Source organism: Callithrix jacchus, chromosome X (genome assembly GCF_049354715.1).
Source record: "Callithrix jacchus isolate 240 chromosome X, calJac240_pri, whole genome shotgun sequence".
Lineage (NCBI taxonomy): Eukaryota > Metazoa > Chordata > Mammalia > Primates > Cebidae > Callithrix > Callithrix jacchus.
In genome coordinates, this window is record NC_133524.1 from 2,306,328 (window position 1) to 2,332,581 (window position 26,254).

The 26,254-nt window shown below is 47.7% G+C and overlaps 1 protein-coding gene across 1 annotated transcript in view; it reads right to left on the bottom strand.

Moving 5' to 3' along the window:
- The window catches only part of DHRSX (dehydrogenase/reductase X-linked), a 195,705-nt gene that overhangs the window by 75,269 nt on the left and 94,182 nt on the right, over positions 1 to 26,254 (bottom strand). The gene's annotated exons all lie outside the window — the stretch shown is intronic.

Genomic DNA, 26,254 nt, shown 5'->3' on the forward strand with positions numbered 1-26,254 from the left:
CCAGACCCTCCACCTTTGCTGAAACCGTGAGCTAAATGGTTTCTGACACAGAACTCTGTTCTAGGGTAAAGATTCTAGGGCCCACAAGAAATTTCCTGATGAGCCATTTCTGAGAGAGCATCCAATGGGAAGTAGGTACAGAAGTGAACAATGTACGGAAATGTATAGAAAACAGACAAGAACAACCAGCCAGGGACAGGGACGTTCAGAGACAGCAAGACCAACCCCTCCTGTTCGTTCTCCTCTTCAGGGTACTCCGCGTCAAGGCATGGAGGATGAAGAACTTTATGACACTCAGGCCTGCATGTGCAAGCCCGGATGGACCCAGAAAGTCTGAAATCCTGCCTGCCTCAGCTGATCGCCCCCCACCCCCCACCCCTGCATTCCCATTATCCGTAATTGCCCGGGAAGCTTCCCAGGACATTAAGCCTCTCTCCCCACAGTGCCATCTTAACTGTTCTTATGATAATGTGAATACTTCTCACCCCACCCTGCCATCTTAAGGGTTCTTGCTCTGTGAATATCCCTGTGACCCACCTTGCCATCTTAACTGGTCTTACACCTTACCCCACCCACCATTGTAACTGGATGTATGGTAATGTATGCTCTTTGCCCCTAACCCCACCATTGTAACTAATCTTACTATGTAACACCACAGCCCCCTCCCCAAACCTATAAAACCAACTCCTATGCCACCACCCTTCGCTGACACCCTTTTCGGCCTCAGCCCACCTGCACCCAGGTGAATAAACACCCATGTTGCTCACACAAAGCCTGTTTGGAAGATCTCTTTACTAAATGGGTATAATATTCGGTGCTATTTGACGTGACTAACACTGACCATCCACTTCCACTCAAGAAATAGTGAATATATCCTCTTTTCTTTATGATTTTCCAAAATTCGGTTTGGTGTCCTTTTTGGTTGTTAATTTTATCATTTCACAAGTAATCCAGCGGATTGCTGAAAATTGAGCAATATTCTGAAGCCCTCCCAGATACGGTGGAGAAACGATGGTATCATCGAGTGAGTCTCTGACCTCTAGCACAAAGACCTCACTCCAACCCATCGGCCAGGAAGCAAAGTTCTCGTCAAGTTCAGAGTGAAGAGGAGAGCTGTGCTCCATGACAGATGAACAGTAAACTGGCCCTTCCCTGAGAAACGGGCTGCCTGTCATGGGCACGGCTGTGTAATGAGCAGAGGCAGGACGCCTCATCCCGCCGGGAGCCAACTCCCCCCCGGGGCCTCTCAGGGCTCTGGATTTCCTTCATGTGAGGCGCAAAGTGCCGTCTGTTCTAGAATATCTTTCCACGTATTTGCACTGCAAATAGACTGCTCTTCACAGCAAAGGGTAGGCAAGGAAAAGGGTAAAGAAAAGAGAAGGGGCAGGGAGGGAAGAGGAAGGGAGGGTACCGGGCTTAACACCTGGGTGATGAAATCATCTGTACAACAAACCCCAGTGACACAGATGTATCTACCACAAACCTGCACGTACCCCAAACCTAACATAAACGTCTCCTCAAGGATCTAGAACTAGAAATGCCACTTGACCCAGCAATCCCGTGACTGGGTATATACCCAAAGGATTATAAATCATTCTACTCCAAAGACATGTGCACATGTATGTTCACTGCGGCACTGTTCTCAATAGCAGAGACCTGGAGCCAACCCAAATGCCCATCGATGATGGACTAGATAAAGAAAATACAGAACATCTACACCATGGAATACTATGCAGCCATGAAAAAGGATGAGTTCATCTCCTTTGTAGCAACATGGATGAACCTGGAAACCATCATCCTCAGCAAACTGACAACAAGAACAGAAAAATCAAACACCACGTGTTCTCACTCATAAGTGGGTGTTGAACGGTGAGAACACAGGGACACAGGGAGGGGAGCACTACACACTGGGGCCTGTTGGGGGGTGGGGGGCTAGAGGAGGGAGAGCATTAGAGAAAGACCTAATGTAGATGATGGTGTAATGGATGCTGCAAACCACCATGGCACGTGTGTACCTGTGTGACAAAGCTGCACGCTCTGCACATGCATCTCAGAACTTAAACTTTTTAAAAAGTTCACAAAGACAAAGAAAAAGGACTTTGCACCTGCAACTCTGCTTGGTTGGATTTGCTTGACTTTAACCCCATGCAGAAGTGTTTTCCTGGAACTGCTGTACTCAGAAACATAAACCCAAGCTTAGTCTGACTCTGGATGCTTTTTGAGTGTACTCTTGAAAGTCAACAATGCGGGTGGATGGGGCAACCCCTACCTACACAATCACACACAGTCATTGCAAGGCAACTTCCTGGATTGTCATTAGCTTTCAGTGAGAAACAGCTGCAGAAACCAGGTCTCAAGATGAAGAGGGTAAATCCCAGACACCAGCCAGGACGTGTCAGCTGGCATACAGCCTGTCTGTTTCAGAGCTCGGTGATGGAAAAAGAGGCAACACCACGGGTCAGCATTTTAGACTGGAATATCCAGGGATGGGTGTGTATGTGTGTGTGTGTGTGTGTGCATGTGAGTGTGTGCGTGAGTGTGCGTGTGCATGTGTGTGTATATATGAGTGTGTGTGTGTGCTCAGAACACTTGAGATCGATCCAAGATGGCTGATCACTAACAGCTCGGGATTGTAGCTCCCAGTGAAAGCACAGAGAACGAGAGGACGCCACACTTTCAGATGAATTTTTGTCGCTCACGGACCAGAAGATTCCCAGTGGAGGACCCCACGGTCGCCAGCGTGACTCTTGTGGCCGGCGCAGCGGTTTTGCCGGCTCCTTGGCGCGGCAGCTCTTCCTGCAGAGTAAACGGGACTTGTTCCCCTTCTGACCGATGTTTGGAGCTCCGGGAAGGCAGAGCCGCTTATTAAGGACTCAAGAAGAAAGCCAGACCGGAGATTCCTGGGTAGAAGAGCACCATCAGTCTTATCGCTGCTGTTTTGGCTGGCGCAGTGGGTTGCTCGGATTCCAGTGCTGGGAATCAATAAACTGGACGTCCACTCAGAAACCTAATTAGAAAGGCGGTAATTGTAAAGACGACAGATGGATAAATTTCTAACAAAGGGAAGAAACCAGCCTAAAAAGGCTGAGAATACCCAAAATCAGAACCCCTCTTCCTCTACAGGGGATTACGGTTCCTCATCAGCAACGGAACAAGCCCTGATGGAGAAGGACTGTGTGCCATTAACAGAAGTAGGCTTCAGAAGGTGGATGATAAGAAACTTCTGGGAGTTAAAAGAACTTGTTCTAACCCAATGTAAAGAAACTAAGAACTTTGAAAAAAGGTTTGACGAAATGCTAACAAGAATAGACAATATAGAGAGGAATATAAGTGAATTAATGGAGTTGAAAAACACATCATGAGAACTTAGTGAAATATGCACAAGTTTGAATAGCCAAATTGATCAAGCAGAAGAAAGGATATCAGAGGTCGAAGACCAACTTAATGAAATAAAATGAGAAGAGAAGAATAGAGAAAAAAGGATAAAAAGGAATGAGCAAAGTCTCCAAGAAATATGGGACTATGTGAAAAGATCTAATCTACGTTTGATAGGTGTACCTGAATGTGACGGAGAGAATGAATCCAAGCTGGAAAATATTCTTCATGATATTATTCAGGAAGACTTTCCCAATCTAGCAAAGCAGGACAATATTCAACCCCTGGTAATACAGAGAACACCACAAAGATATTCCTCAAGAAGAGCAACCCCAAGGCACATTATTGTTAGATTCACCAGGGTTGAAACGAAGGAGAAAATACTAAGGGCAACCAGAGAGAAAGGTCAGGTTACCCACAAAGGGAAGCCTATTAGACTTACAGCAGATCTCTCAGCAGAAACCCTACAAGCCAGAAGAGAGTGGGGGCCAATATTCAACATCCTTAAAGAACAGAACTTTCAGCCCAGAATTTCATATCCTGCCAAACTAAGCTTCACAACTGAAGGAAAAATAAAATCTTTTATGAACAAGCAAGTACTCAGAGATTTTATTACCACCAGGCCTGCTTTACAAGAGCTTCTGAAAGAAGCATTACACATAGAAAGGAACAACCCGTATTAGCCTTTCCAAAAATATACCAAAAAGTAAAGAGCATCAACATAAAGAAGAATTTATATCAACGAATGGATAAAACAGCCCATTAACATCAAATAGCAGTAACCCTAAATTTAAATCGACTAAATCCCCCAATCAAAAGATCCAGCCAAAACCTAATGGTATGCTACATCCAGACCCATCTCACATGCAAGGATACACAAAGACTCAAAATAAAGGGATGGAGAAAGATTTACCAACCAAATGGAGAGCAAAAATAAACAAACAAACAAATAAATAAAAAGCAGGAGTTGCAATTCTTGCGTCTGATAAAATAGATTTCAGAGCAACAAAGATATAGTGGTAAAAGGATCAATGCAACAACAAGAGCTAACGATCCTAACACCCAGATACATAAGACCCATAAAGAAATACCCATAAAGAGATTTAGACTCAACGAGACAGAAAATTAGTAAGGACATCCAGGACTTGAACTCAGATCCAGAACAAGTAAACTCAATAAATATTTATAGAGTTCTCCACTTTAAATACACAAAATATTGATCGGCCATTATTAATACCCATTTTTAGAATAAAGCAATATTCCCGTCCTCTCTCCCTCTTTTTCTTCCTCTTTCTTCCTCTCCTTCACTCCTTTTTTTTTCTTTCTTTCCTTCTCTCCTTTCAAAAAAAAAAAAAAAAGAGATCGAGACCATCCTGGTTAACATGGTGAAACCCCGTCTCTACTAAAAATACAAAGAATTAGCTGGGCATGGTGGCCTGTGCCTGTAATCCCCCCCCAAAAAAGAACACTCATTTACTGATTTTGAATAAAGGCACTTCATCCAGCAAAATGCTACCACAAGTATACTCCCCTCATAGGCTATCTGAAGTTCAATAGTTTAAAAAAATAAAAATAAAAACACGGTCTAGCCAAATACTTCTTTTTTTAAATTGTCCTTGAGGTTCTGGGGTACATGTGCAGACCATGCAGGATTGCTGCATAGGTACACACATGGCAAGTTAGTTTGCTACCTCCATTCCCCCGTCACCTATATCTGGTGTTTCTCCCCATGTTATCCCTCCCCAACCTCTCCACCCCCCACTGTCCTTCCCCTTGCCACCCCCAACTGACCCCAGTGTGTGATGCTCCCCTCCCTGTGTCCATGTGTTCTCATAGTTCAACCGCCACCTATGAGTGAGAACATGCGGTATTTGATTTTCTGTTCTTGTGTCAGTTTGCTGAGAATGACGGTTTCCAGATTCATCCAAGCCCCTACAAAGGACATGAACTCATCGGTTTTCATGGCTGCATAGTATTCCATGGCGTGTATGTGCCATTTTCCCTGTCCAGTTGATCATCGATGGGCATTTGGGTTGGTTCCAGGTCTTTGCTATTGTAAACAGTGCCGCAGTGAACATATGTGTGCATGTGTCTTTATAACAGAAGGATTTATAATCCTTTGGGTATATACCCAGTCATGGGATTGCTGGGTCAAATGGTGTTTCTATTTCTAGGCCCTTGACGAATCGCCACACTGTCTTCCACAATGGTTGAACTAACTTACACTCCCATCAAGAGTTTTTTAACTCTGTGGCTTCACCAGCAGCAGAGATGTGTAGACAATGATAGTTTCTGTGTTATGTCAGCTGAGCATTAGCTCTGAAACAGCTGCCATATCTGCCATCCTGCCATCCTTGGGCTTATGCTGTGGCCATCCATTGACATAGCCTAAGTATGTCTTCACGCCGAGGGGATGGGAGCATTGATATAAATAAATGTTTGGACAGATTACAGCTCTCCTGCCAGACAGTTCGATGGACGATGACAATCCTATTTAGCCCAGCAGCTTACATTTACAGAACTTGCTCAACTGCAGACAGGATACGGAAGCTTTCACGTAATATTTAAATGCCCACAGGTATTCACAACTCACGTCAGCCCAAGATGGGAGATGCATGGGTGTCCCTGATTGCCTCGAGATTTGTGGGTTGAAACTCTAAGGCCACATGGGAGGGTATTTGGAGATGGAGACTTTAGGAGATGATGACGTTTAGATCACGTCGTGAGGGTGGGGCCCTTATGATAGGATTAGTGCCCTTTTAAGAGGAAACACCATGGCAGACATGCTTGCTCCCTCATGCTCCCTCTTACTCTCTCTCTGCCATGTGAAGCCATCCATAAACCAAGAAGAGGAGACTGTCCAGAACCCCACCATACTGGCACCTGGGTGGAGGCATTTCTGCCTCCAGTACTATCGGGAGATAAATTTCCATTCTGTAAACCACCCCATCTATGGTGCAGTTGACGCTTGACCAACATGGGTTTGAACTGCATGGGTCCAATTCTATGGGAATATTCTTCCACCTCTGCCACCCCGAAACAGCAAGACCAAGCCCTCCTCTTCATCCTCCTCTTCAGGGTACTCAACGTGAAGGCGATGAGGATGAAGACCTTTATGACGACCCTCTTCCACTTAATAAATAGTAAATATACTTTCTCTATGATTTTTCAAAATTTGTTAGCTCTGGGTGTGCTTCTGGTTTTTAATTTTAGTTTTCCTTTGGTGTCCTTTTTGACTTTTCATTTTATTTTTCCATAAGTTATTGGGTTCACATGGTATTTGGCTATTTGAGTTAAGTCTTTTTTTGGAGATGGAGTTTAGCTCTTGTTGTCCAGGCTGGAGTGCAGTGGCGTGATCTCAGCTTACCGTGACCTCTGCCTCCTGGGTTCATGCGATTCTTCTGCCTGAGCCCCCCACGTAGCTGGGACTACAGGCACGCACCACCACATCTGGCTAATTTTGTAGGTTTAGTAGAGACGGCATTTATCCATGTTGGTCAGGCTGGTCTCAAACTCCCGACCTCAGGAGATCCGCCTATGTCAGCCTCCCAAAGTGCTGGGATGACAGGCGTGAGCCAGCAGGCGCAGTGTCTTGTGTGCGTTTGTCCTAAATTTTCCTGGCGCCGGATGAACAGCAGGGTATACACCCCGGACAACACAGCCACTTCACTGATGTGTACAGCGCTTACACACTATAGCTCCCATCCTCACAACAGCCGCAAAGCGGAATGCACTGAAAATCAGCAACTCTCTCATCCATCAGAAAATAGAAACCACAGGACAAAATGCTGCCTGAAGACTAGACAGACAGACAGATAGGTGGTGCGAGGCATTCTGCTGGACTGGGAATTCCTGCGGGAGCTGGCAGTGATGGATACATTGGAAGGCTCATTACTGAACAGCTGCAGTCTGACCATGGACAAGTCTCAGGGACATGGATGAAGCTGGAAACCATTAGATGTTCATTGCAGCGCTGCTCACAATAGCAAAGACTTGGAACCAACCCAAACGCCCATCAATGACAGACTGGACAAAAAACGTGGCACATAGACACCATGGAATACTATGCAGCCATCAAAAAGGGATGAGTTCATGTCCTTTGCAGCGAGTGGATGAAACTGGAAACCACCATTCTCAGCAAACTGACACAAGAACAGAAAACCAAATACTGCATGTTCTCAATCACAGGTGGGTGTTGAACAATGAGAACACATGGACACAGGGAGGGGAGCATCACACACTTCAGTCTGTTGGGGGGTGGGGGAGCTAGGGGAGGGATAGCAGGAGGTGGGGGGATTGGGGAGGAAGAGCACGGGGTGGGGACTAGGGGAGGGAGAGGAGGGGGTGGGGGGCTGGGAAGGGATAGTAGGGGGTGGGGGCTGGGGGGATTGGGGAGGGAGAGCATTAGGAGAAATACCTAATGTAGATGGAGGCAGCAAACCACCATGGCACGTGTATACCCATGTAACAATCCTGCACAATCTGCACACTACTCCAGACCCTGAAATATAAGAGAGAGAGAGAGGGAGGGAGGGAGGGAGGGAGGAAAGAGAGAGAAAGACAGAGAGAGGGAAGGAAGGAGGGAGGGAGGGAGGGAAGAAACTCACTCCTGGGGGTCCATCTTAGAGGGGACCCTGCCCTTTCGCAAATTTTACATCTAGGAGCTCAGCCAGCTTCCCTGGGTGGAGATCCAAGAAATACCCAGCGGTGTGCTATTGAGGGAGAAAGGAGTCTTCTGGAACATGCCCGGAGCAATCTGTGTTCCATCCGCCCTCAAGGTAAAGTACTGAGCACGGCCAAAGTAACCTGGGGGAAAGAAAATCTCAGATCTCACTGCCTTTCTTTCTCTTTTTTCTTTCCTTCTCTTCCTTCCTCCCTTCTCTCCCTCCCCCTCTTTCTTTTTCTCCCTCTGCTCTCTTCTTCCCTCACCCCCTCTCCCTTCCCCTTCCCTCCCCTCTCCTTTCCTCTCCTCCCTTTCTTTCACTTTTTTTTGAGGCAGAGTTTCACCCTTGTCGCCCAGGCTGGAGTACAGTGGCACAATCTCGGCTCACTGCAACCTCCATCTCCCGGGTTCAAGTGATTCTCCTGCCTCAGACTCCCCAGCAGCTGGGATTACAGGCACCTGCCACCACATCTGGTTTTTTTTTTTGTATTTTTAGTAGAGATGGGGTTTCACCATATTAGCCAGGCTGCTGTGAAAGTCCTGACCTCAGGTGATCCGCCCCCCTTGGCCTCCCAAAGTGCTGGGATGACAAGCATAAGCCACCATGCCTAGCCAAATTTCAGTTTCTTAGCTTTCCTTCTGTTTTTGGGAGATGAAGTTTCACTCTTGTTGCCCAGGCTGGAGCTCAGCGGCTCAACCTCGACCTCCTGGGTTCGAGCGATTTTCCTGCCTCAGCCTCACAAGTAGCTGGGATTACAGGCACCTGCCACCACATCTGGATAATTTTTGTATTTTTAGCAGAGACGGGGTTTTGCCATATTGGCCAGGCTGGTCTCGAACACCTGACCTCGGGTGATCCGCCCCTCCTCCCCTTGGCCTCCCAAAGTGCTGGGATTGCAGGCATGAGCCAGCATGCCTAGCCCAATTTCAGTTTCTCTTAGCTCTCTTTCTTTTTTATTTCTGAGACGAAGTTTCACTCTTGCTACCCAACGGCCCTTTGCGAGCACAAGAGATGCTGTAGCCACATGCTGAGCCGTTCAGTCACATTTCCAAGCACTGGAGAAGCGCCTCTCTGAATGCATCTGAAAGTCGCATGGGACTCGATTGAAGCAACTGAGGAAAGAGTGACCACAGATATGCTCTCTGTTAGGCTCACGGTACTCCAACCACAGAAATGAGAAGCCACGAGGGAGGCCGACGCAGAAAGAAGCCATCACTGGCCGGGCGCGGTGGCTCACGCCTGTAGTCCCAGCACTTTGGGAGGCCAAGGCAGGTGGATCTCCTGAGGTTGGGGGTTCAAGACCAGCCTGAGCAACATGGAAAAACCCCATCTCTACTCAAAATATAAATTAGCCAGGAGTGGTGGCATGTGCCTGTAATCCCAGCTACTCAGGAAGCTGAGGCAGGAGAATCACTTGAACGCGGGAGGCGGAGGCAGGAGAATCGCTTGAACCCGGGAGGCGGAGATTGCGGTGAGCTGAGATCGTGCCACCGCACTCCACTCTGGGCGACAAGAGCAAAACTCCATCTGAAAAAAAATAAGAAAGAAAAGAAGCCATCACGATCAACTTAAGTATAAAGGAAGCCAGCAAAGCTGCAGTGCTACCCTGCGTGGTACATGTGAGCATAACTACTGTAAGGCCACAAGCCTTCCTGGTCACCCTGATCAGCTGGCCTCATGATCACAGCGCTAGACTCAGGACACACCCTCCCCATAAAAGTGAATTCTGGAATGAATGTGGACAACTTCATGCCTCTCTGTATGGGCCTTTGCATCGAAAGCACAAAGCGGTCCGACAAAGCATTATGGGAAAATCCCAAAGGTGACTGAGGGAACGCCTCGCACGTGTGTTATTTTATTCTATTATACACTCTCAGTTCTGGGTGCATGTGCAGAACGTGCAGGTGTGTTACACAGGTACACACGTGTCATGGCGGTTTCCATCCCCTGTCATCCAATTACGCCTGTCCACAGGATGGCTCCTTTTCTTGCTTAATGAAAATCTGAATTATTAGGAAAGGGATGAGGGAGAGGGGCAGAGAAGGAAGGAGAGGAGGACAGATTGGAGGGAGGACAGGGACGCACAGGAGAGACAGAGAGAGCTTTGTTCTGTCATAACCTCCACCCCTACAACTTGACCATGGTGTTGAACGATAAAACCATGTTTTCTGACAAAGGAGCTATGCAAAGAGCAAATGAAATACCGTTGGGGGGACATAAAAGACCAGCCAGAGCATCTGACTGGAGAAACGCAAGGAAAGGCTATCTTAGCACAAGTCACTGGGGTGTTAGAAGCCACAGCGGGGATAGGCTGATTTCCGTCCTCCTTCCAAATCCCTGTGTTAAAGTCCTAACGCCCAGGACCTCAGAATGTCACCGTGTTTGAAAGAGGTGATTAAGGTAAAAGAAAGTCACTAGGCTGGATCTAATCCAAGAGGACTGGGGCGCTTATAAGAGGAGGAGATGAGGACACAGAGAAACACAGAGGGACGACCCTGTGAGGACACGGGGAGAAGACGGCATCTCCAAGCCCAGGAGAGAGGCCTCAGGAGGAGCCAGCCCTGCCCAGACCTGGATCTCAGACCTCCCACCTCCAGGACTGTGGCAGAGGCAGTGTCTGCTGTTTCAGCTGCCCAGCCAGTAGCATTTTACTATGGCGGCCCGAGGTAATAGAACAGGCATTCCATCACTGCTTCTTTCCTCGGGGGGCGTCGTGAAGTACCCCAACAGCGTTAGGTGGTGTTACAGGAGACCCCAACATCTGCCATGCTCCCAGAAGAGTGAGCTATGTTTTACGTGTTGGGGTGGCTTTCCTCAAAGCATTAGGGTTATCTGAATAACTGGGATCTCTGCACCAGGGAGCCTGGGGTCTACTTGAGGACGATACCTGCTGAGAGTGACATATTCTCTTCGTTTCTTCAATTGCCCTTTAATGAAGAAAAATAAAAATATATTATTTATATAATGCAATATATAATCTATATTATTTATAATATTTCATTATATATTTACATATTGCATTATATATTTATACATATTTATATATATTTGTTGCATTATACAATATACATGTATATACTGCATTATATAAATAATGCAATATATGCCTTTCATAAATATATGTATTGCATTATACCAATAATTAGACAAATAATGCAATATATATATATTTATGAAAGGCATTTATAAAACTTCATGTTTATGCCTGTTGGATAAAACAGGTGGTGGAGTTGTATTTATATATATATATTTTTTAATTTTTAATTTTTATAAATAGAGATGGGGTTTCTCCATGTTGGCCAGGCTGGTCTCGAACTCCTGACCTCAGGTGATCCGCCCACCTTGGCCTCCCAAAGTGCTGGGATTACATGCATGAGCCACCACGCCCGGCTGTATTTACATATATATAAAGTAAAATTGTATTTACATGTATAAGAAAGTAAAATTGCCTTGGTAAGAAAATTTTTTGTCTGAATGCTATTTTTTCCTTGCGGAACCTAGGAACAAGCATTCTGTCTCTAACGGGAAGGTTTTCAAATGACTCTGCCCAGACCCAGCAGAGAAAGGCGACATGGAGGCTGCTGAAATGACAGTGAGAGATTTAGAATATTCTATGAAACAGGTGATAACGCACCAGCAGAACTTCAGAGGACGAACCAAATTCTGAAAAATTCTGTTCTGGGTAAACTCCTACCAAACAGCGTCGCTTGATACAGGAAAATCTTTCGAGACACAGTCAATTGACGTCACCAACTTCATTGTTGTCTATTTCAAGAAATTACCAAAGCCACCTCCACCCTCAGCAACCACCACCCTGATTAGTCTGCAGCCAGCAACACTGGGGCAAAACTCTCCATCAGGAATAAGGTTTTGAAACCCGAAACGTTGAGATAATTGTCAGTATTGTTTAGTAACAAAGTATGCTTTAAAAAACAATAATGCCTATGGTTGGGAGGTTTTATGGACACACCATGAAATGCTCTCAGCTTAGTGCTCACTGCGGGAAGTAGAAAAGTTCCTTTTAAAGTTTCCTTCCTTGTTAAAGGGCAAATGTGCTAATAACTCTCTGTGAAGCCCCATCCTACGTAGCTGTTAGACACGCCGAGCTCACAGGCATGTAGGACATTCTATGTCCTTGTACTTTCACCGAGATATCAGTGCTGGGTGTGCTCACAGGCGGGTCCCAGCTCTCCGTGGCTTTCACCTGTTTAGAAAAGTTTTAAGTTGTCAGCCAGTCGGGTTTTAGTTTAGATGCTGAGGTCTGGCTCCGGCTCACGGAGCTCAGACACGGCAGGAAGGACGACCCCACATGCGTCAGGGATACATGTGTGTGTTTTCCTTTGTTCACTGTACTCTCGTGGCAGGATGGCTAGTGAGGGTCCCCTCCCTGCACCCTGGGAAGTAAAAACTGCATTGCTGAGAGATCCTCTGTCTCAGGGCTGATGTTTCTTTGCCACGCCGAGCGTCTATTTCCAACAGTCACCATTCACTACATTGAATGGTGCTCAGTAACTACATTATTAACTTTGCCCATCTCTCTTTTGTTGCTCAGAAGGATGATGCATTTGTCAGAGAAGCAAAGAAGAAGGTTCTTGGAAAGGTGATGGTCATATTGCTGAAAGGTAGGTAAGAACAGAACACGGACGGACTCGATGGCCCCCATTATGCTCAAGGGTGGGGGTAGCTCATAAGAAAGGAAATGAGCTGACATTATGCTGGAGAAATATGCAAGGAAGGGACTGTCAAAAGCTACGTAGTGTGTGCAGTGATATTTTCACAGTGCTCTGGAAATGAGGTTGTTAATTGTCCAAATGAACCACTGGCTGGGTGACGGCACTCGAGCATGAGTTGCTGTGTGTCAGCTGGGATTCCAGGAAAACAGATTGTGCCAGACACGTGGATATCCCCACGTGGGCAGAGAAGACACGGGAGTACATTACAAACAGGATTTACGTTTTGCACCCAGCTACCTCTCTCTGGGGCATGACCGACCATCCAGCAGTACCCTACCCTAATACAGCCTCCAGCCACCCTGCCAGGTATTTACCCAGGGTCTTCATTTTATGCAACAAGCAAGATCCTTGGATTTTCACCCATTGAGTTTTAGTGAGAATGTTAAGATTTCTTCCAGATAACCAAAGCAGGAGCTGCAAGACTGCAGATGGCGCGCTGAGGACTTACATATCCATCTGATCTGGCCAGGAATGTGATCGATCAAAAACTCGGGAACTTTCCTTGTCATTGTCCTCTAATGCGTATTCAGAATGTACTCTGCGGTAAGCACCATTTTACAAAAAGACTGTCGAGGAATGGATCACAAAGTCAGGAGTTCAAGTCCAGCCTGACCAACATGGTGAAACCCAGTCTCTACTAAAAATACAAAAAGTAGCCAGGCAAAGTGGCACACACCTTTAATCCCAGCTACTCAGGAAGCTGAGGCAGGACAGTCGCTTGACCCTGAGAGGAGGAAGTTCCAGTGAGCGAAGGTCAAGCCACTGCACTCCAGCCTGGGCAACAGAGCAAGACCCCATCTTAAAAAAAAAAAAGGAAACTGGACTGGCGCGGTGGCTCACGCCTGTAATCCAAGCACTTTGGAGGCCAAGGTGGGCGGATCACCTTAGGTCAGGAGTTCAAGACCAGCCTGACCAACATGGTGAAACCCTGTCTTTAAAATAATAATAATAATAAAGGAAAAGAAAAAAACATAATAATGTCAATATTTTGAAACAGCCTAGCGGCAAGTTGCCATGTTGTTTGAGTTTGCGATGATCTCTTGTAGCAATGGAGTCGGGCTGGGGAAAATCTTGTTCCTGCAAAACAGAGGAGGTTCCGCCACAGTTTCTCAGGTCAGGGACTGTGTCCTCCGTTTCGGGATATTATCAAAGAGTGGTATCATCAGAGAACCGCCAGGATGCAAAAGTACACCGAACGTCATTTCGGTGTGGAGCTGAGTGCAATCAAAGCTAGTGAGTTTCTAACATCTCCGAATCTATCGTGAATACAATCACTAACATCTTGTTTGCGGTTGAGTGACTATGAAGTTAGTAGACGTATTTCAAACTATGACCAGCAGAAGCAAACTCTCCTTAAGGTAACTTTTTACCGCTCTTTCTACGCAAAACCAGAAAAGCAAACGTCTTTGCCGTGATGATACGCTCACGTCCTGACTCCCAAAAACTTGATTCAGGTAGCAGAGCCCACGTGGCGTTCAGGGCGTGACCCCTGCCTGTCTGCCCGTCACCTTCTGCTGTTCTCCCCATTGCTGCACCCACAGTACCTTACATGGCCACCTTGTACAATGCGAGCTTATCACGTGTGACTACTCCTTGCAATTACTATTCCCTGGCGTGGAAGGACCCGTGCCTACACCTTGTCCTGGCTGGCTTCTTCTTAACGTTCACGTCTACACAAGTGTCAGCCACTTAGACTTTCTCAGACACCCAAGCTGAGGTAGCCGCTACTCTCTCTTATTTTCTTCACCGTCTTTATCTGTAGCCGATATTACCTTGTTTTTCAAAAACATAGTTGCGTATTGTTTTCCTTGTCCACGCAATTATCAGCTCTACAAGAAGAAAGACCTTGTCCCTTCGGTGCCACGCGCCTCTGCAGCGTCCGTCGGCATGCTTGGACGTGGTAGAAGCTGTGTAAACATTCGGCAGATGACTGAAACATCATCTCCAGCCTGGGCCAACCCTCGGCTCCTATGTTTCACACAGCCACTCATGATACGCTACAGCCTTCTTTCCAGAACGACTTTAATTTCCATCGCCTGTGCTCTGTAACACCATAATTACAGTATGTCTGCTTTCAGTTTTCCCATTCTGCAAGGGCACAGGAGATTGTATTCTTTTTTTTTTTTTTTTTTTTTTTTTTTTTGAGACGGAGTTTTGCTCTTGTTACCCAGGCTGGAGTGCAATGGCGTGATCTCGGCTCACCGCAACCTCCGCCTCCTGGGTTCAGGCGATTCTCCTGCCTCAGCCTCCCGAGTAGCTGGGATCACAGGCACGCGCCACCATGCCCAGCTAATTTTTTGTATTTTTAGTAGAGACGGGGTTTCACCTTGTTGACCAGGATGGTCTCGATGTCTTGACCTCGTGATCCACCCGCCTTGGCCTCCCAAAGTGCTGGGATTATAGGCATGAGCCACGGTGCCTGGCTAGGAGATTCTATGCTTATAGGCAGGGACTGTGTTTTAGTTGCCTTTCTATCATTTGTACCTAAGATTGTGCTTGGCACATAATCCTCTGTAGAAAAAAAAAAACCCTGTGAATGTGAAGTGATGTGAACATATGATCGTGGAAGATGTATTCGAGTTAAGGACGTCCGGATGAGGTCACCGCAGATGCAGGACTGATGTACGCTCCTAGGTTCCACTGCATATTCTCTCACACAAGTACTACTGTTCAGCTCTGAGAATCACTCTCACTTTTATTCCCAGGAAATTTCATATCATTATCTTCAATTCAGTGAGGTCTAAGAAGCAAGGCAAGTAATGATATAAAATTACTGCTAATAGAAAATTCACTTCTAATCTCGCTTCAAGCAAGATTTTCTTTTTTTTGTGAAATGAAGGCGCGCACGCATCTTCAAGGCTACGAACTGATTGCTGCACAGGAGAGAAATCTGATTGAGGAAAATCTACAATTGCTGTTTAGACACTTGAGCCTCAGGGGTTAGAAAACGTGCCCCGACTAGACGGGTCTTAAGCCGGAGATGATGATAGCTAATTAGCTGCATATAGGAAAATAAGTGTCGCTCAAATCTGAACAGTGCTACTCAGACGTGAGACTGTATAATGAGCTTGTGAAGAGGGAGGCTGCACCTTCATCTGTTCTTTAACCAATGCAGGCTTACCACGTAGTAAAGCGTCTGGGCACAGGGCCCCCACGCCTGTTATCCCAGCACTTTGGGAGGCCGAGGCCAGTGAATCACCCGAGGTCAGGAGTTCGAACCAGCCAGACCAACATGGTGAAATCCCATCTCTACCAAAAAAATAAAAGGTATTAGCCGAGTGTGGTGGCTTGTGCCTATAATCCCAGCTACTTGAGAGGCTGAGGCAGGAGAATTGCTCGAACCCGGGAGGTGGAGGTTGCAGTAAGGTGAGATTGCACCATTGCACTCCAGCCTGGGCAGCAAGAGTGAAACTTTGGCTGCCCCCATCCAAAAAAAATCTAAATTCCGTAGACTTCGAGTACTTTGTCCTTCATATGGTGGGTGGGCCTGGTCTAATCAGTTGACGGTGCGAATTGCCCAGAAGACTGATGTTCTCTGAGTAAGAAAGGATTCTGCCAACAGACGGGCTTTGGGCTCCATGTACCATGGCTCCTCCCGCGGCCCCAGCTGGCCTGGGACTTGCCAACCTCCATTATCACGTGAGCAGAATTCCTTAAAATAAATGCTTTCTATCAATACAGCCAGCTGATTGCTGTTTTTTCTCTGCAGCATCCTTGACTCATACACACAGCTCCCTGCTTCCGTGGCTCCCAGCTCCCGTGGTACCCTTGTTCTGTAAGAAAGTAGTAAGTTTTAGGTGAACACCAAGGAGGAATGCCATCCAGGAAACGCCTTTGCCTCCTTGAAGATCTGATGACTTTCCACTCACTCTCTAAAATTCAAGTCAAATACATGTATTTTCTGATAATGTTTCTACCTCTACAGGCAAAACCAGGCATTTTACCCCATGGCATCTGGGCACACAGCGGCAGAGGTGCATTTGAGATGCCTCTAAGTTGTTGTTAAGGCACCATCTTGGCCAGGCGCAGTGGCTCATGCATGTAATCCCAGCACTTTGGGAGGCCGAGACAGGCAGATCACGAGGTCAGGAGTTCAAGACCAGCTTGACCAACATCATGAAACCCGTCTCTACTAAAACTACAAGAATTAGCCGGGCGTAGTGGTGCACCTGTAATCCCAGCTACTGTGGTGGCTGAGGCAGGAGAATCGCTTCAACCCGAGAGGCGGAGGTTGCAGTGAGCTGAGACTGCACCAGTGCACTCCAGCCTGGGCGACAGAGAAAGACTCTGTCTCAAGAAAAAAAAAAAAATTGTACCATCTTCCCCTGACTGCGAATCTCTTAGGAACAGTATCTGTAAAAATGTAATAGGCCATCCAGGATTTAATAGGTGCTCAAATATTGCTGAGGGTGGTTTTTCTCTTCTCTGTTTCCACATTGCAAGTTGGCACCATGTGTCTGCACATAAGTGTATTTTCCACCCACCTGATTTCCCTGTTTCTATCCTCCCCTCCCACAAGGCGCCCTGAAGCTGCTGTCAAGCTTAATTTCCTGAAAATAACCCAACTCCTCTCACTGCCTTCGTAAACCCTCCCTGTAGCTTCTGCTCGCAGTAAATCTAAGTGAACTCTGAGTTCACTACCAGGGTTTCCTCCCTTTTTTCATTCCTGTTTGTAGGGATGTTGTAGGAATCTGTTTTCACACTGCGGATAAAGACGTACCTGAGACGGGGCAATTTATAAAAGAAAGTTTTTGTTGGACTTACAGTTCCGTGCGGTTGGGGAAGCCTCACAATCGTGGCAGAAGGGGAAAGGCACATCTCACATGGCAGCAAGCAAGAGAACAGTGCATGTGCAGGAAAACTCCCCTTGATAGTAACCATCAGATCTCGTGAGACTTACTTATTACCATGAGAACAGCACAGGAGAGACGTGCCCCCATGATTCAATTACCTCTCAGGGGTCCCTCCCACAACATGTGGGAATAGAAGATGAGATTTGGACCCTGGCACGGTGGCTTACACCTGTAATTCCAACACTTTGGGAGACCAGGGCTGGCAGATCACCTGAGATCAGGAGTTCAAGACCAGCCTGGACAATATGGCAAAACACCAACTCTACTAAAAATAGAAAAATTAGCCAGGTGTGGTGGCTCACACCTGTAATCCTAGCACTTTGGGAGACCAGGGCTGGCAGATCGCCTGAGATCAGGAGTTCAAGACCAGCCTGGGCAATATGGCAAAACACCGACTCTACTAAAAATATAAAAATTAGCCAGGTGTGGTGGCTTACATCTGTAATCTCAGCTACCTGGGAGGCTGAGGTAGGAGAATCGCTGGAACCCAGGGAGGCTGCAGTGAGCCGAGATTGCACCACTGAACTCCAGCCTGGGTGACAGAGCAAGACTCCGGCTCCAAAAATAAAATAACATAAGATAGAGATTTGGATGGGGACAGAGCCAAACAGGTAACACAGGGAAAGACCTGTACATTTTCCCAAGCATTTCATGCCATTTTGCTCTTCAGTGGCTGTAACGCAGTGTCCAGCAGCATAGGGACCCATCGATGTTACAGATGGGACATGTAAAATGGTACCACCCTTGTGCAGGTGGCCTGTAGGCTCCCTGGTGGGACCACCCTGCTCGTGGAGAACCACTGTTCTGCCCACTTAATGAACCACCCTCCATATCTGCTTAATTAGAGAGCAGCTGCCTCCACAAACCCCTATACCCATGGGTTCTGGGAGCGATGGTGTCTGGAAATCCCCGCGCATGCCCAAGCCAAGCCCAGAGTCAGGCAGGGAACTCAAGCCAGACCAGTGAGAACCCTGGCTTGAGACAGTCCACACGAAAAGAAGAAAAGAGAGTCTGTTAGTATTAGAGGCAAAGCAAGGCAGAGGGAATAGAGAAGAAGGTTGAGTAGGAGAGTCACACTTCTCTGCAGGAACACGAGACCCCAGCGGTAAGAAGCCCGCATCCTGGAAAGCTTGGGCTCTGTGTTCTGGCCTCTGATAAGAAAGGGGTCAATAAGTTCAGGGCAGACTAAACATAAAAGCAAAGGCTCTTCTGCTTACGCTGGATCAAGCTGGGGTCAGGTGCTTGCGGCCAGAGTTTTGATACGTTTGTTCATTCTCTGGGTGGGGTCATTCCCTCGCAGCCAGGGTTTTGATGCCTGCGTTCCTATTCTCCGTGTGTGGGGGGTTTTATTTACTTGCTTTCAAAAGAAAATAGAGAGAAAGGCTCCAAAGGATGGAAAGGGGGGTTACCTCTCAGAGATAAGAAAGAGGCACCAGCAGACACTGCACAGAATGCAGCAAAAAATGAAAATGGGAAAAGTCAGAATGAAAAGCAGTCCGATGCTGGTTCTATTATTACTTTTTCCCCTTGCAGGGAAAGGAGGCACAAGGCCCCTGTGGGTTTCTTTTTGCACAGGTGGGAGGCGGAAGAAGCGGAACTTGTGTTCCTCTGCCACTGTTTCCTGCAGAAATGGGTGAACTCCATACATAGTATGGCAGCTCCTCCAAAAATTAAAAGCAGAACTACTCTGTGAAGCAGGAAGCACACTTCTAGGTATTCATCCAAAAGAGAAATTGGTGTACGACAGGCATGTACCCCACCACGTTAATTGTAGCACTACTTACAATAACCTACATTATTCTATATCTTAAATAATCGAGGTTATTCTAAATAGCACTGCATTTAACCAAGCGTTTATTCTATATCTTGGTTGTTTTCTAAGAAAATCCAGTGTGGCCAGGCACTGTGGTTCATGCCTGTAATCTCAGCACTTTGGGAGGCCAAGGCAGGTGATCACTTGCAGTCAGGAATTCGAGACCACCCTATCCGACATGGTGAAACGCCCTCGCTGCTTAGAGGTACAAAAATGAGCCGGGCGTGCTGGCGGGCACCTGTAATCTCAGCTACAAGGGAGGGCTCAGGCAAGAGAATCACTTGAACCCGGGAGGCAGAGGTTGCAGTGAGCCGACATCACGCCATTGCACTCCAGTGTGGGTGACAGAGCAAGACTCCATCTCAAACAAACAAAGAAAACGCAGTACATACACACAATGGAATAGTATGCAGCCTTTAAAAAGAAGGGAATTCTGTCATTTGCTACAACATGGATGAACCTGGAGGATGTTATGTGAAACACACCAGGCACAAATTGACAAATCCTGCATGATTTCCCTGCCATGTAGAATCTAAAACAGTCAAATGCATAGAAGCCGAGAGTAGAATGATGCTTCTGAGGAAATGAGGGGCAGGGATGTGGGAGCTTGGGAGGCGCTGTTTCATGAGCACGTTTCAGTAGATGACATGAATCAGTTTTGTGGTCTGGTGTACAGCTGTACGCAGCACAGCAGGTGTGCCTAGAGATAACACCACCATATTATACACATAACACTTTGTCAAGAGGGTAGCTCCCACGCTAAGTGCTCTGACCGTATAAAATAAACATCTGAACACATACATTTACTGTAGTTCTATGTACAATAGCAAAGACTTGGAACCAACCCAAATGCCCATCCATGATAGAGTGCTAAAGAAAATGAGACACACAGGCACCATGGAATACTATGCAGCCATGAAAAAAGATGAGTTCATGTCCTTTGCAGGGACATGGATGAAGCTGGAAACCATCATTCTCAGCAAACTGACACAAGAACAGAAAACCAAACACCACATGTTCTCACTCATAAGCGGGGGTTTAACAATGGAAACACATAGACAGAGGGAGGGGAGCATCACACACTGGGGTCTGTCAGGAGGGGTGGGGGACAAGGGAAGGGAGAGCATTAGGAGAAATGCCTAATGCATGCGGGGCTTAAAACCTAGATGACGGATTGATGGCTGCAGCAAACCACCATGGCACGTGTACACCCGTGTAACACACCTGCACGTTCTGCACATGTACACGGGACTTACAGTAAAACAGTATTTAAAAAATGAAGAAGAAACTCAAAGCAGTTGTGCAAATGTTCAGCCACGTCGCATGGTTCAGAATGAGACTGGCCCACTTTCCAAATCTGCGCCGACGAGTGCATCAGAGTGCTTGTAACATGTGGACTCAGTCTTTCAGTGAAAATCACTGCTTCTAAACATGCCTTCATAACACACGCTCTGGCACTTGTCAGCCTCAGAGAGGTCACGAGTCATTTAAGGATGGAGCACTTCCTTGCTGACATCGGCACTCTGGGATGGAGAATGCAGCACAGGCCACCCAACGGGAAGAAGAAGACACCATTAGGCGGAGCGCAGGGGCTCACGCCTGTCATCCCAGCACTGCGAGGCCGAGGTGGGCAGATCATGAGGTCAGGAGTTTGAGACCAGCCTGGCCAACATAGTGAAACCCTGTCTCTACTGAAAATAAAAAACAAATTAGCCAGATGTGGTGGCACACACCTGTAGTCCCCTTGGGAGGCTGAGGCAGGAGAGTTGCTTGAACCCAGGAGGCAGAGGTTGCAGTGAGCTGAGACCACGCTACTGCACTGCAGCCTGGGCAATAGAACAAGACTCTGTCTCAAAAAAAAAAAAAAAATACAAGAAGACATCGTCCTGTGAACAGCCAGCGTGCTGAAGATGGGGAGGGCCATGCCACACACTCCGGTATGTGATGAAGCTTTGGGACCAGCCCTGACTTCTTGCCCAGCTGAAGAACAGACGGATGCTGTGGGATTGGGCTCCCTGGCTCTCTCAGGCTGGAATCCTGGACCACCTGGGTGAGACCGCCATACCGAGAGCTCTCCCTACCCTCGATAATGAGGAGGTGGTCAGCAGGGCAGGAGGCTGATACCCCTGCTTCTCCTCCAAGGTGACACCGGTTCCCGCTAGCCTTCTTCCTCCGCTTCTTGGTTGGTGGTTGAGCTCTCTCTCAAGTCATAGGGGACATTTGTTTTTTCAAGAAATAGCTGTGCATTTTTGCACCCTACAAGCACCCCTGGGCTACCACAATCCCAGCCCGATGCCGGCATTGACAGGGAAATCGGCTCTCCTTCCATATTCTCTACCAGCAAAGCAGGAGCCTTAGCTGATGGCTCTCGGAGGTACAGTGACCCCTAAACCATGACACAGCTCTGGAGGAAAATAGGCGGTATCCTAAAGTGCTCGGCACGAAAATGCACAGTTCTGTTGGGCATTTGTAGAGAAGCAAACTGGATGTCTCTGTTTTCTTCACCACAGCCTCAGGCAATGACTCATAGAAACAGCCCTCACCAGAGCAGATTATGTTTAAAGTCAAACTCCTACGAGGCTGTCTCTAAAGAGATGAGCCATCTGAGGAACTTCATCACCAGAAGTGTCAAAGCGCCTTCCAGCTTGCTGGGCTGAGGGCCTGCGAGCTTAACAGGGGACTCGGCTCTGCTCAGTATTGCCGCGTTCAATCACAGCTCACCACGGGACGATTCCATCGAGTTCTTCGGATTTCTGGCATGCGGGATCCACCCCAATGTCATACATGCCCTGACGCGCGTTTGTACCAACAGGTTTCTGCAGTCAGAGCTGTGGGTGGCCTTCACTGCAACTTATCAGGGTGGAAACTGTTTGGGGCGAGATACCGCGGAGGTGTGTTGAGTGTCACAGTGATTGCTACACATACAGGCAAAGGCTCCTGTAGCCATGAAAACGGACCTACAAGACCCGCCACGATGGAGGAAGGGCTTTAGGGAGCAGCCTGGGAATTGAGAATTTAGCAGTTCGGCTAAAGCCACAGAACTCCGACACCCCTTAAGGTCTACAACAGTCCAACCAGGCGCTGTGGCTCACGCATGACATCCCAGCACTTTGGGAGGCCGAGGCGGGTGGATCACGAGGTCAGGAGTTCGAGACCAGCCTGGCCAACATGCTGAAACCCCGTGTCTACTAAAAATACAAAAATTAGCCTGGCCTGTGGCGGGCGCCTGCAGTCCCAGCTACTCAGGAGGCTAAGGCAGGAGAATTGCTGGAACCTGGGAGGTGGAGGTTGCAGTGAGCCAAGATCGCGCCAGTGCACTCCAGCCTGGGTGACAGAGTGAGACTCTGTCTCAAAAAAAAAAAAAAAAATCTATTAAGAGTCCATCCGAACCACCAAAGTGTTGGCCAGAACCACGAACAAGAGTACAAAACCAGGCTGGATGTGGCGGCTCATGCCTGCTGTCCCAGCACTTTGGGAAGCCACAGCAGGCAGACTGCTTGAGCTTCGGAGTTTGAGACCAGCCTGAACAATATGGCAAGACCCCATCTCTACAAAAAACACAAATATTAGCAGGGCATGGTAGCATGTGCCACAGTCTCAGCCACGAAAGGCGCTGAGGTAGGAAGATTGCTTGAGCCCAGGAGGGAGAGGCTGCAGTGAGTCAAGACTGCACGACTGTACTTCAGCCTGGGCAACATGCCAGACCCTGTCTCAGCCCCAGAGAGAATGCAAAGGGACCTGGGAAACTCAGGTGCAGGCCTCATTTACACTGGAATGAAGTTGTACAGGAGAAAGGGGAAGGGAGGGCAGGAGACAGCAGGGGAGAGCAGTGGGGGCAGGGGAGGGGGAGGGGAACGGGAAGGGAGAGGGGAGGGGAGGAGGAGAGGGGAGAGGAGAGGGGAGGGGAGAGGGGAGGGGAGAGGGAGAGGGGAGGAGTAGGGGAGAAGTAGAGGGGAGGGCAGGGGAGGAGATGGAAGGGGAGGAGGAGAGGGGAGGGGAAGGGAGGAGAGGGGAGGGGAGGAGAAGGGAGGGAAGAGGGGAGGGGAGGGGAAGGGAGGGGAGGGGAGGGGAGGGGAGGGGAGGGGAGGAGAGGGAAGGGGAAGGGAGGGGAGGGGAGGGGAGGGAGTTCCAGGACCAAACAGACCATTCATCTATTGGGTAATACTTGAAAGAGTTACAAAACAGGCTGGGGAGAGAAAACACTGGGAGAAATGCCTGATGTGCGCGACGGGGGGACGGGAGACTGCAAATCACCATGGCACGTGTGTACCTATGTAACAACCCTCCAGGACGTGCACATGTACCCCAGGGCTTAAAGTACAATTAAAAAAGAAAAAAGAATTGAACGGATAGGCTGGGCGTGGTGGCTCACGCCTGTAATCCCAGCACTTTGGGAAGCCAAGGTGGGCAGATCGCTTGAGGTCAGGAGATTGAGACCCACCTGGCTAACAGTGAAACCCGTCCCTACTAAAAATATTACAATTAGCTGGGCGTGGTGGCAGGCACCTGTCAGCCCAGCTAATCAGGAGGGTGAGGCAGGAGAATCGCTTGAATCCGGGAGGTGGAGGTTGCAGTGAGCTGAGATTGCACCACTGCAGCCCAGCTTGGGTGTCAGAGTAAGACTTTGTCTCAAAAAACAAAAGAAAACTATAAGAGAGTACATGTGAGCCACGAAAGTTTTGACCAGACCCAAGAAGAAGAGTCTAAAACCAAGCTGGACACAGTGGCTCACACCTGTCATGTCAGTACTTTCAGAGGATCACGAGGTCAAGAGATCGAGACCAGCCTGGCTAGTACAGTGAAACCCCATCTCTACTAAAAATACAAAATGTAGCTGGGCATCGTGGTGGGCGGCTGTAGTCCCAGCTACCTGGGAGGCTGAGGCAGGAGAATCGCTGGAACCCTGGAGGCGGAGGTTACAGTGAGCCAAGATCACTCCACTGCATTCCAGCCTGGGCGTCAAGAGTGAAACTCCATCTCAAAACAAAAAAAATGTCACGAATGGATTTCTGACTGTGTCGGGGGTTGATGTCCCGAACCCCTGTATTTTCCAAGGGTCAATTGCAAATGGAAATATTTCCTGCAAAAAGGAAAAAATCCCTGAGATAAACACGCAGATCTGCCCCGATAAGATGTATAGTAAGCCATACAATTTATTTCTCAATGCCCACATGTCCATCTACCTCATCCTGATAAAACCATAGAGATTTAAAGATCAAGAGAAAATCCTAAAAGCATCAAAAGAGGGGAGAAAAAAAGGACATCTGACAATGGAAAAACAAAAAGCAGGACATCCGACAATGGGAAAACAAATCAGGTGGAAAGGGCTTTTTGTCAGAGTTAGATTTCAGTAAGGAATAAAGCAATAGGCCAGATGCGGTGGCTCAAGCCTCTAATCCCAGCACTTTGGTGGACCGAGGCAGGTGGCTCACCTGAGGTCAGGAGTTCGAGACCAGCCTGACCAACATGAAGAAACCCCGTCTCTTTAAAAAAAAAAAAAATACGCCGGACGCGGTGGCTCACGCCTGTAATCCCAGCACTTTGAGAGGCCAAGGCAGGTGGATCACGAGGTCAAGAGATCGAGACCATCCTGGTCAACAAGGTGAAACACCATCTCTACTAAAAATACAAAAATTAGCTGGGCATGGTGGTGCGTGCCTGTAATCCCAGCTACTCGGGAGGCTGAGGCAGGAGAATTGCCTGAACCCAGAAGGTGGAGGTTGCAGTGAGCTGAGATCACGCCATTGCACTCCAGCCTGGGTAACAACAGCAAAACTCTGTCTCAAAAAAAAAAAAAAATTAGCCTGGTGTGGTGGTGCACACCTGTAATCCCAGCTACTCGGGAGGCTGAGGCAGGTGGAGGTTGCAGTGAGCTGAGGTCACGCCATTGCACTCCAGCCTGGGCAACAAGAGTGAAACTCGGTCTCAAAAAAATAAAAGAAACAGCTACAGAGTCATGAACTACAGAGGATTTGAACAAAAACCTCTAGACCTGAGGTAGGAAAACAAGATTTGTCTCAAACACTTGAGGACTCAGGAAATTAAAAAAATAATACTAATCAAGAGTCACTGCTTGTTTCTCTAGAAATGTGCCTGGACACACACTGCAGGAAGCTGAGATTCCCAGGCAAATCAGTACCCCATTCACAGGGAGAGACGGCCATGTGTGTGGATGGAGGGTTGGGCTGCAGGACCGTGCTTATGAATGGAAAAGAGAAGCAGGTGTACATCCCTGTGGGGTTGCCTGCACAGTCAGAACAGGGCAACACGAGAAAAGCATCAAATCTATAACATGCTGATTTTATATTTATTTATTTTTCAGACGGAGTCTTGCTCTGTGGCCGAGCTGGAGTGCAATGGCATGATCTCGGCTCACTGCAACCTCTGCTTCCCAGGCTCAAGCAGTTCTCCTCCCTCAGCCTCCCAAGCAGTCAGGATTACAGGCGTGCACCACCACGCCCAGCTAATTTTTGTCTTTTTAGTAGAGATGGGGTTTCTCCATGTTGGTCATGTTGGTCTCGAACTACTGGCCTCAGGTGATCCGCCTGCCTCGGCCTCCCAAAGTGCTGGGATTACAGGCGTGAGCCACGGCACCCAGCCACAATTTTCCTATTGGTATTAAAGACTGAATTTTTAACGGGGGAAAAACTGCCCAAGTATTTTTTGTTTTGTTTTGTTTTTAATATAGGAAATACGTATTTATATAAGGATAAATCTATACAAATGTATATATTTTAAAAATCCTATTTTTTTATTATACTGTAAGTTCTGGGGTACATGTGCAGAGCGTGCAGGATTGTTACACAGGTATACACG